General features: G+C 36.5%; 1 long non-coding RNA gene across 1 annotated transcript; it reads left to right on the top strand.

Annotated features, from left to right (window-relative positions):
* Positions 1 to 4,177: 4,177 nt before the first annotated feature.
* LOC134826034 (uncharacterized) lies at positions 4,178 to 9,565 on the top strand. The gene is made up of 2 exons (XR_010161651.1): positions 4,178 to 4,235; positions 9,288 to 9,565. It is a non-coding gene; the product is annotated as an uncharacterized LOC134826034 (long non-coding RNA).
* Positions 9,566 to 10,024: the final 459 nt, after the last annotated feature.

Raw genomic sequence — 10,024 nt, 5'->3', positions numbered from 1 at the left:
TTAGTCTAATGATAGCTATTGAAATTGACTGAAATTAAAAAGTTGCCATATTCTGGACAAAAAGTTCGAAATGAACAAATTTTTGAAAAAAATTCAACGGACTTTAACTTGGACGGACATTAATTGAACGGACTTTATTTGAACGGACATTAAGATGAACGCTAGGGCCTCCAGCGTTCAAGTAATGTCCGTCCAAATAAGGTCCGATAAGGTAGTTCAGGGGAGGTAATAAAACAGTGCTAGGAAAGCCCCACGTGATGTTAAGGTTAACCTAAAGTTGTCTAAGATAAAAACCACTTCACGCCGAATGGCTTGTAAAAGTTAACACTGAAATGCAGGACCGGGGTAGTTTGATTTAAAAAAAAGGTTTCCATAAAGCTAGAAATCACTGATCCTTGTTTAAGCATGGACTATTTCGTGCACGAAAACCCATTTGATGAAGAAGATATGTGATATTAGACACTGATCATGTACACATATTTTAACAGTTTTACAGTTTACTGCTCAATGACTGCTTTTCTTACATACTGTATAAAAAATGGATTTAAAAATCATTTGCTAAAATTAAAAACGTCAATAAATTGAATAAAATTCGGATTTTTGATGGTTTTGAATGCCTTCGAGCGTTCATATTAATGTCCGTTCATAATTATGTCCGTTCGTGTAATGTCCGTCCAAATAAAGTCCGATAAGGTAGTGATTCCTGATTACTAAAATCTGCCCAATTTACTGAACTCCATTCCAACTACAAATATTGGTGATTTAAGTATTCTTCGAACGAAAAATAAACTAAGTTTTTTTGAAAAGCAATTTTCTCCGCGTTTCATGCAATTTGATCACTTTTTAAACAAGAAAGGTGGTAAATAGTGGTAAAGTGGCAAAAATTTGCTTTAAAAGAGGTCGAAAAGATTGGAAAAGTTGGTCAGCTATGAAGGGCACCTAATGGGACTCAAAAACGTCAAACATCCTCTAAAAGCTAGGAAAAAATTATCAGTACAACTACAAATAACTTAGGTAAATAATAATATGTGTTTAATTACTTAACTGATTTTCAGACTGCATTTCGATTTTCATAATGTACGCGGTCCTATCCGCTGACGGTGCTAATACTATCTACTATATATATACATGTATTATCTAGTATCACTATCAACAACAACTTTGATCGAAGAAAAATGGGGATTGCTTAATGGCACAAACCGATAACGTTGTCACCAATTAATATCATTGAACATTTGATCACATGATGGCCCTACGGCCTACAAGACATATTGCGACATCATGTCGGTAAATATATTTAAACTCGATTACAAATATTAGTACTAAATAAAAAGATAAAAGACGGTAACAGCAGGTACAAAACACGAAAGGATTAGCCTCCAATCTTTTTGTAATCGTTTTGTTGGAAAAAACTGCAGCTTCCAGGACAAATTTGTAAGGACTTAGACTTCATAGAATATGTAAGTGTCTCCTCTGCTGCCCATTTTATTGTTAAACATTGATAAGAAGATCAACATCCAGAAAATTAGCAAATACTCTTTACAATAATTGAAACTCGATAATGAAAAACTCCGCAACCAGAGGTGAAAATTAAAAACTACTTTATCAACGAAGGTCTACCTGGAACGGTCTAAGTCTAGGCTACATTAATAACAGAAATTCAACAAAGTGACTGATAAGAAACACAGATCATTCTTTAAGGGGGGGGAGGGGGGGGAGGGGGGGGGAGGGGGGGGGGGGGCAATGGGTATTTTTGTGAAACTTGAATTTATCGAGATAGTGGTTGACCAACAAACTAGGACCAGTGACCGAACTTTTGTGGGGGTCCCGGACCCCAACCGCCAAACGGTGCCCGCGGGGCAGCCACGCCCATATTTGGTCCAAATTAGGCCAATTTAGCCAAATACCCTGAATATGCCCAAAACCCAGGTTCATGGTGCTTCTACTTGTAGCTAGTGGTCTCCTGAACTCGTATATGAAATTTCATCAAGATTGGACAAAAAATGACTGAGTTATGAGCCAAAAACCATATGCCCATATTTGGGCATACGCACTAAATTTGGTAGATTTCGTCCCATAAATTAGTCAAGTATCAATATTTTTGGATGAGACTAACTTTATATGAAAGGTAGGCCTAAACCACATATTCTCTGTCAGTTATAGCTTTATATCTGTTTAAATGTGGATACTATTACTATTACTAAGGCGAAAATACCCCAAAAAATAAACAAAATTGCCCGTATTATATTTTTGTTCGCGATATTCGAGGAATTGATTTCATCAATTTGGGAATAACTCAATCAGTTTTCAAAATTTTTGCATGAAATTTTCGGAATCGATTCTAAATCACATTTCAACCTTATTCTAGAAAGTCGATTTTTTTCTTTTCACCCTTTTGTAAAAAGGCAATAGTGAAAGGTTACGAATGGACATTTTTGCAGAAAAACGTGGATTCTTGGGATTGCAGTAGTATAGGTGGGTCAAATATATGGCGTGTTCCTTGCTTACTTACTTACTTACTTCCGTTCGTTACCATGTCAACTTGCCGCGAGCACGCGCGCACGGATTGCTTGCGGAGATGTGGTGTATATATATAATAGCTAGTCTGTGGTAAATGAATGCGCGGCACGAGCGTATTTTAATGTATACTAGTAATGTATAGTATTATGTAATAAGCCCAACTTGAACGTGGCACGCGTAGTGTACTGATGTTTCGATATTATTATTATAAGGTGAGCTGATTAGAGCTTATATTAATAGTTATAGTGAAATGGAAATCTAGCGTCCGCCAAAACGAAACAACGGGCGCAATTTTTGTTAATTTAGGCCTCCAAAAAAATTTAACGGCCAAATTCTGAATTTTGCACTGCAAATTTTGGACTTGGCCGCCATATACATTGATCAAATGGAGTAGTATAACAAAATAATACTCTCGCGCTCTGAGGGCCGCGCATGATAACGCCCGAACGTAGTGAGGGCGTTTGCGCGGCCTGATAGAGTGAGACTGAGAGAGTATTATCAGTTTGCAGTTATAACTTGACATACGTTGCATGCCATGCTTTTCGCGCGCCGAAGGCGATGTAGTTAAGAGCCAGGGGACAATAGTTGGTTTGCAGAAGTTGAGCAGCTTGATGAATTGAAATCTGTGGTTGTAGCATTGCAGTTGAGGATACTGTAAAATCAGAGTTGAACTTAAAGACATACAGCGCCGCGGTTTTGCCTTTGGAATCAAACACCTCAGCAGCATGTTCCGGTCGCGCTAAATCACTCTACAGTCGATTCTTCCATTTTCACCACTTTTAGTTTCGCATTGGATAAGCACATGTTATACGCGCGCGTTACGTGTCAATCATATTTGATCCCGATTTCTTACTTTGGGTTTCAAACTTGCTTGTCGAGTTTTCGTCAATAATCAATTATCATCCATGATTCATCATTGCCACTTGTGTAATACCTTGAAATCCTATAAGTTGAATGAATATGTTTTTAAATTGTTGACATAGCATAGAAGGACTGTTGTCAGAATGTAGAATGATACAGAGCCGCCTTCAGAAGTTAAAATTGTTGAGCAGTATTTTCTAGTGTACTGTTTCGTATGACATATGAGTCGAGGTACAAATAGAATTTTTCGCTGGATCAAAATGCTGAGATTTTAATATAAAGCAAAGCCAAGTTGAAGTATCAATAAACTAGTTTAGATTACGCCTGATTGCGCTGAGTCCTATTTAAAAATATTTTTGATATGTCATCCTAGAAGTAGAATCACAAATTTTGCATTCGTTTTAATTGTGTTTTTTTTATGCGAAGAGCATATATTGTTTTTCCTTAAGCCATAGCTGATCCAGCTATTGTAAAAGTCTACGGTCTTACTTTAGAAACACTGCGCTTCTTATTTGAATCATTAAATCTAGGCTGCATAAAATGATAGGTTTTCGGATTTTGACCTGAGCAGCCGAAACTGATATTATTATTATTGTTATCCATATAATATACTATTATCGATGTAGTTTAATAGACTATAAATTTATTATATAACCTGGTTTTATTTCCATAGAAGTGTTTTTACCAGTTACTTTAGTAAATTAACAAAATGTACGTCTCCACTCTGCAGTTCCGACTGCAATTCGAACTTTGCCGTCTAGAATCTAGTGTGAATATTATAGATATTTACAACAAATATTTTAATTATCAGGTTTCATCAGCATGGGACAAGTTGCAGATCAACCGCCATATAGGTACGTACTACAAGTGTTCATTTATGACTCAGTAATACAATTAAACAACAAGTTAAACTTAAGAGTTGCAATTTGATTGATATACAATATCATGCGATAGTTTATTTAAAAAACTTCGAAGGCTTTTAACTTGAATAACAATTTCATTTTTAAAGCAAGGTTTGTAATTGAAGGCAAGCATATCGGTCTGTACTGATGTAAAGGATTTTTGTTCTCAGTTTCTATGAAATTGTACCATGTACATATTTTTACCTCGTTCACCCTTCCAGCTCATGCATCAAGGCTGATTCTTCATCCTCACACTTACACGCCTTCAATTAGTCACCACCTGGAACTTTATCATATATTATATAATCACGTCATCGCCCCTTCATCCCCTATAGTCGAAGACGATAACATATGCATATTGTATAATTCTGCAAAATAAAACATGTTTTATTACTTATATGTTTGAACCAACTGATCCCTATCCCCTCCTTAGATTATCAATTTTTCTCAATTTTTGCTACTTTTCAAAAGTTCAAAGAAATCTTTTAATAAGCTTGAACTCCCATAATATCTCTGGACAGTATAATGTATGTGTCCGGTGCACCGGAATCAATTCTCTCTCAAATTATATGTGTTCACTGTTCAATGTTCACAGTTTATTTGCGAAAAGTTTTCTCTATCAGCTATTTAATTTAATTACAACTTGTTTTATTAACCTTCCCCAGTTTGGCTATGAAATAATTGATATCACCAAATAAATCAGCCCACGTTAGGATTCACCGTTAATAAGTACAAAAAATGCATACTCACATTCCTACTCAGTGCACACTATGTATAAATAACTTGTTGCCAGATAAAACATTCAATGAGTTGCTTTAATTACAATTAATAAACGATGTGCAATGTATAATATATATATAGCATAGCTTATGACTACATGTTTCCATGGTAAAATGGGTGGGCGACAATTAACCCTGACCCTGACCTGACCCTGACCCTGACCCTGACCCTGACCCTGACCCTGACCCTGACCCTGACCCTGACCCTGACCCTGACTCATGACCCTGACCCTGACCCTGACCTGACCCAGGACACCTGACCCTGACCCTGACCCCTGACCCCTGACCCTGACCCTGACCCTGACCCCTGACCCTGACCCTGACCCGACCCTGACCCTGACCCTGACCCTGACCATGACCCTGACCCTGACCCTGACTCCTGACCCTGACCCTGACCCTGACCCTGACCCTGACCCTGACCCTGACCTGACCCTGACCCTGACCCCTGACCCCTGACCCTGACCCTGGACCCTGACCCTGACCCCTGACCCTGACCCTGACCCTGACCCTGACCCTGACCCTGACCCTGACCCTGACCCTGACCCTGACCTGACCCTGACCCTGATCCCTGACCCTGATCCTGATCCTGATCCTGATCCTGAATCCTGATCCTGACCCTGACTTTAAACTTTCCAGATGGCATTATGAATATATGAAAACATTTTGACATGGAGTTGTAGAGTGAGTTATGTGCCTCGCCGGGCTAAAGTAGTGGATGTCCTTGCTGTACGGCAAGTAAACAAGGAACTGAAACGACTAGGTTCCGTACAGACTCAACTCTGCACCCATGTCAACATGTTCATTATATGCAAGCCTCTTGATTTATAAGACGGATAATCTGAGCAAGTTTGGGCAAATTTCTATGTGCCAAACTTGAGATATGACTTCAAAAACATTAAAATATCTCAAATTGGCGGTTTTTGGTACGATATTTGACGAAAGTCGATTATCTCAAGATCTAACTGATAGAATTTCTTTAAACTTTCCAGATAGGGGGGGGGGAGCCAAGTAGATTTTTGTAGATATTTGGATACGTTAATTCACCACCTTTTTTCGTGAATTATCCATTACAATAATCTACAAATATCTACATTTATCTACAAAAAATGTATATCTCAAATATGTGCCCAGAAATTCTACTGAATTTTTGGAGATAAATGTATAAATTTTGTAGAATTTGTAGAATTTTCGTGAATTATCCATTGACAATAATCTACAAATATCTACATTTATCTACAAAATGTAAATCTCAAAATGTGCCCAGAAATTCTACTGAATTTTTGGAGATAAAATGTATAAATTTGTAGAATGTCAACCACTTTTTTCGTGGATTATCCATTCTACATTAATCTACAAATATCTACAAATAATCTACTTGGCTCCCCCCCCCCCCCCCCCCCCCCCCCCCCCCCAGATAGTTACATGGCTATAAGACGATTAATCTGAGCAAGTTTGGGCGAATTTATATGTGCCAAAACTTGAGATATGAATTCAAACACATTAAAATATCTCAAATTGGCAGTTTGGTACGATATTTGACGAAAGTCCATTATCTCAAGATCTTACTGATAGAATTTCTTAAAATGTTTCCAAATAGTTACATGGCTATAAGACAGACAATATGAGCAAGTTTGAGCGAATTTCTATATGCCAAATTTGAGATATAACTTCAAACACAAGAAAATATCTCTAATTGGTGCGTTCTAGCGGAAACGCGGGCATATATTTTGAGATCTAACTGATAGAATTTTTTTAAACTTTCCAGATAGTTACATGGTTATAAGACGATTAATCTGAGCAAGTTTGGGCGAATTTTTATGAGCCAAACTTGAGATATGACTTCAAACACATTAAAATATCTCAAATTGGCGGTTTTGGTACGATATTTGACGAAAGTCGATTATATCAAGATCTAACTGATAGAAGTTCTTTAAACTTTCCAGATAGTTACATGGCTATAAGACAATTAATCTGAGCAAGTTTGGGCGAATTTCTATGTGCCAAACCTTGAGATATGACTTCAAACACACGAAAATATCTCAAATTGGCGGTTTCGGTACGATATTTGACGAAAGTCGAGTATCTCAAGATCTAACTGATAGAATTTTATTTAAACTTTCCAAATAGTTACATGGCTGTAAGACGGACAATCTGAGCAAGTTTGGGCGAATTTCTATGTGCCAAACTTGAGATATGACTTCAAACACAAGAAGATATTTCAAATTGGTACGGTACGCAGGCATATATTTTGAGCTCTGACTGATAAAATTTCTTTAAACTTTCCATATAGTTACATGGCTATAAGACAGATAATCTGAGCAGTTGGGCAAATTTCTATGTGCCAAACTTGAGATATGACTTCAAACACATTAAAATATCTCAAATTGGCAGTTTCGGTACGATATTTGACGAAAGTCGATTATCTCAAGATCTTACTGATAGAAATTTCTTAAAATTTTCCAAATAGTTACATGGCTATAAGGCGGATAATCTGAGCAAGTTTGGGCGAATTTCTATGTGCCAAACTTGAGATATGACTTCAAACACAAGGAAATATTACAAATTGGTACGGTACGCAGGCATATATTTTGAGATCTGACTGATAGAATTTCTTTAAACTTTCCAGATAGTTACATGGCTATAAGACGGATAATCTGAGCAAGTTTGGGCAAATTTCTATGTGCCAAACTTGAGATATGACTTCAAACACATTAAAATATCTCAAATTGGCGGTTTTGGTACGATATTTGACGAACGTCGATTATCTCAAGATCTAACTGATAGAATTTCTTTAAACTTTCCAGATAGTCACATGTCTATAAGACGGATAATCTGAGCAAGTTTGCGCGAATTTCTATGTGCCAAACGTGAGATATGACTTCAAACACAAGGAAATATTTCAAATTCTATCAGTTAGATCTTGAGAAAATCGAAAATAACCGTCAGCTTATGTAATGTAATCACAACTTGTTTAAGTTGACTATGAAAACCTTCCCCAGTTTGGCTATGATATAATTGATATCTCTAAATAAAATTGGCCTACGTTAAGATTCACCATTGAGCGAGCTACAAAAAATACACAGTACCCACTCACATTCCTACCCAGTGCACTGTTGCCAGATAAAACATTCAATGACTTGCTTTAATTACAATTAATAAACGATGTGCAATGTATAGTATAGATAGCTTATGACCACATATGTTTCCATGTATATTCAGTAGTCAATGACTAGACAGTGTTATTGAAAATTACAAAGAATAAAATGGCGTCTGGACTTGGGACCAGCTCATAGTACATTTCATTAATGCCCTCTGAAAACCATTCTGCTAGCTAAAAAATGATATTTTTAGGTAAAACGTACTGAAAATTAAAATTAAGATCAAAAATTGAAAACGAACTAACAAAAAGAATGACACGTCATGCTAAAATACATATTCCGAAGTAAGATTAATCCCAGAATAATTTTTAGCAACTTTCAGACACGTTTTCAAACATAATCCAACAGCTACAGACAACTGCTGCAAGGAACTATTTCTTCCAGATGTAATGAATCGAAATTTAATAGGGTCCTTGTGCATTTTTGTCGTACCATACAGATATGGAAGCTTTCTATTCTCAGACTTGATTTTAATTCCATGAGACTTGAGGAAGTCTACATGTCTGAGAATGATTTCAGGATCTTGTTAAGGTTGATATCCTCAACATATTTATTATTGTACTGAACTACCATGTAATTGTTACTTTTAGGTTGACTCTTCTTTGACCAAACGTATTTACATCGATACAATTAGTATAATGTAAACAAACAAAACCCCGATTTACCACGAACCCCGATTTACCGCAGATGTTTCCTTTCCCCAAACTCCGCGGTCAATCGGGGTTTTACTGTATTTAAAAAGTTTCGATTCCGCAATAATTTCCGTTCACAAATTAGGTGGAATCATGATTCATACATATCAAATTATGCATAGATGTATATATTGATATTGTATAACTCAATCTATAGCATATAATAAGACGGGCGTACTCATCAATTAATTTGGTTTAAACACTACTTTATTTAGCTCCTTATTATATTTGAAATCCGAATTGAATATTATTTATGAGAGTCAAATTTCTGTTGATCCCACGTTTGATTACGATGTTGTCACATTGAAACGTTGAATAATTCCTTTCCCCCTTATTTTATTTTTCATAAATATCTTATCATAAATATCTTATCAGGAGCAAAGAAAAACAGTCCTGGCTGTCCAAGAACACTAACAGGGCCGGAACACACAACCAGTGATAGCAGGAAATACAACAAGCAGTGGCGTAACAACAAAAAGAACTAGAGGGATAGAACAGGTTACCACTTCCTGCAAAGAAGAAGAATAAAAAACATTCCCCCCATCTCACGTGCAGGCAGATTAAAAATCTTACTGTTATCTATATTTTGAGACCTCATGTGGCGTGTTTTTCTGCTTTTTATACTTATAATACTAAAGATTCTGCAGTCTTAACTCTTATACTTTTCAAGTAAAAATAATTGACTTCGGTAAAATTGTAATATGCCGACTCGCTATAAAGGTTTAAAACATGAGTGATTGTTGGTTGTAAAGTGCTAAGTATTTTTCCTTCTTAAATGGCTATATAAAAAGGCTTGTTATATTAGCCGGAGTTTAGCAGCTCTGAAACAACCTTATGATAGAGCGCACAAATATAGAGCAGCTGTTATGAACAGTCAACTAATAGCCATTTAACGGCCGTGATCATGTCGTTACGATAATACATAATAGCCGTCTCAGCTTTTTTAGCCGGTTAATTAGTTTACCGGCTTACGCAGTGGGAGATTTATAATTCGCATCGTTTTGTCGTTTTAGAACCTAGAAATAGTGCTCAAAGCTGGCTTTGTGGTTAAATTTTGTAGTTGGAAAGTGTTTTTAATGTAGAGTACTAGGAGCTCTGAGGATTTATAATTG

Source organism: Bolinopsis microptera, chromosome 1, assembly GCF_026151205.1.
Source record: "Bolinopsis microptera isolate Bmic1 chromosome 1, MBARI_Bmic_1.0, whole genome shotgun sequence".
Lineage (NCBI taxonomy): Eukaryota > Metazoa > Ctenophora > Tentaculata > Lobata > Bolinopsidae > Bolinopsis > Bolinopsis microptera.
Note: the sequence above shows the minus strand (reverse complement) of the source record. Positions and strands in the feature narration are given on the sequence as shown.